This window comes from Echinops telfairi, unplaced genomic scaffold (genome assembly GCF_000313985.2).
Source record: "Echinops telfairi isolate 266 unplaced genomic scaffold, ASM31398v2 ScPeMD7_2010;HRSCAF=2546, whole genome shotgun sequence".
In the NCBI taxonomy this organism is placed as follows: Eukaryota; Metazoa; Chordata; class Mammalia; order Afrosoricida; family Tenrecidae; genus Echinops; species Echinops telfairi.
Genome location: NW_022105908.1, coordinates 10,742,680 through 10,744,330, shown reverse-complemented (window position 1 = coordinate 10,744,330; position 1,651 = coordinate 10,742,680). Strand labels below are relative to the sequence as shown.

Here is a 1,651-nt window from a genome sequence, read left to right as displayed (position 1 = left end):
GGAGATGGTGATTAGCAGTGAATGCGTAGGGATTTAAGTACCAAGTTAATATTGTGTGCTGAAATGTAGCCTACAACATTTTCCTGTTTATCAGCTATAGTATTTTTGATATATTTAGAATCATTTATGCATGAGATCATCATTTTTTATGGATAGAGGAATTTTTCTTTCTTCTCTTTGGAAGCCATTTTTCATCGTTAACTAAAAATGCCTTGTCTTGGGGTTCCCAGGCTCATCCGCCGCCTTGCTCTGCCTCTGCCCGGGGGACGCAGCCGAGGGCACGCCATCGCCCAGGAAACTGCCGCCAGGGCCTGGGCACCGGCATGGTGTTACCGCAGCGGCCGAGCCGCCGCCGCCCGACGCCACGCGAGGGCGCTGGTGAGAGGGCAGCGCGCCGCCGCCGACAGAAGCTCGCTCTCTGAGCCCGCAGCCCGCAGCCCGCCACGCGAGCCCTGCACGTGAGCTGAGCTCAGCGAGGATGTCAGCCTCCGGGGTGGCGCGGAGCAGCGAGAGAAAACCGAAGATGAAACCTGCCGCTGGGGAAGCAGCGGAATTGCTGGCGGGCTCCATGGCGGTCATGGATGACATGCGGAGACGGAAAAGCGTGTGTGATGGGATTCTCGTGGTCCAGGAAAGAGAGATCCCTGCTCATGGTGCGGTCCTTGCTGCAGCCAGCCCAGTGTTCAATGTCATGATCCCAGCTGACACGCTGGAATCCACGACCTTTGAAGCAGAACTCAAAGACGCCGCCCTGGCATCATGGAACACCTGGTGCAACGTGCTTACACTGCTAGGGCTTCTGTGAACAGCGACAACGTGCAGTCCCTGTGGGACGCCGCCAACCGCTACCAGCTTCAGCCTGCGAAGACCATGGGTGTTGCTTTTTTGAAAGAGCAAGGGAAGGCTTCAAATGGTCTAGGTATAAGCGTTCCAGCAGAGTGTCCTGAATGGACAGCCGCTGCAAGATGCCTTTATTCACCAGCATTTCACTGATGTTTACAAAACGGAGGAATTTCTCCAACTTGATGGTCAGCTGTGACACCTCCTCCACCAGGAGCCCTGCCGGTGAGCGCAGAGGAGCAGGTGTGCGATGCTGCCGTCTGGGGGCTGAGACACGATGTAAAACTTTGTCTGGGAAGTATTTTGTCATTTACTAGGACCTTTTTCCATAGTAGGCCATTTTTCATATTATTATTTCTAATATAATAATTGCAGAGGCTTTTGTTAGAAATCATTTACCTTGCCTCATCCACAGTGAACATTAGTTTACAGTCTGATATAAGTAGACTACTTATTAAACAGGATTGTAGAGTAATTATTTTAAAATTCTTGTACTTGGCACTTTTCGGAAATGTTGGAATGCTATTAGCTGTTATTCAATGAGACCCACCCGTAGGTGCCCTATACCTGCAGGGAATGGTGGCTCTTTACTATTATTATTATTAAATTGATCTCCTTCAGAGAACATTTTCAGTAGTAATTATCCAGAATTTAGCCAATATACTTTGTTTTGAGCTAATAAACGTATACCCTATTATCTCTATGTATTCCTTGGATTTCAGCGATGACAGGAGAAAAATGTGTATTAATTACTGAGTGAAAGGTGATAGAAAAGAAAATCTTACTTTTTTCTGAGTGTTGTCAGGAAAGG

The 1,651-nt window shown here is 48.5% G+C and overlaps 1 pseudogene; it reads left to right on the top strand.

Annotated features, from left to right (window-relative positions):
- The first annotated feature begins 478 nt into the window (after positions 1–478).
- On the top strand, positions 479–1,208 carry LOC101653905 (annotated as a pseudogene).
- Positions 1,209–1,651: the final 443 nt, after the last annotated feature.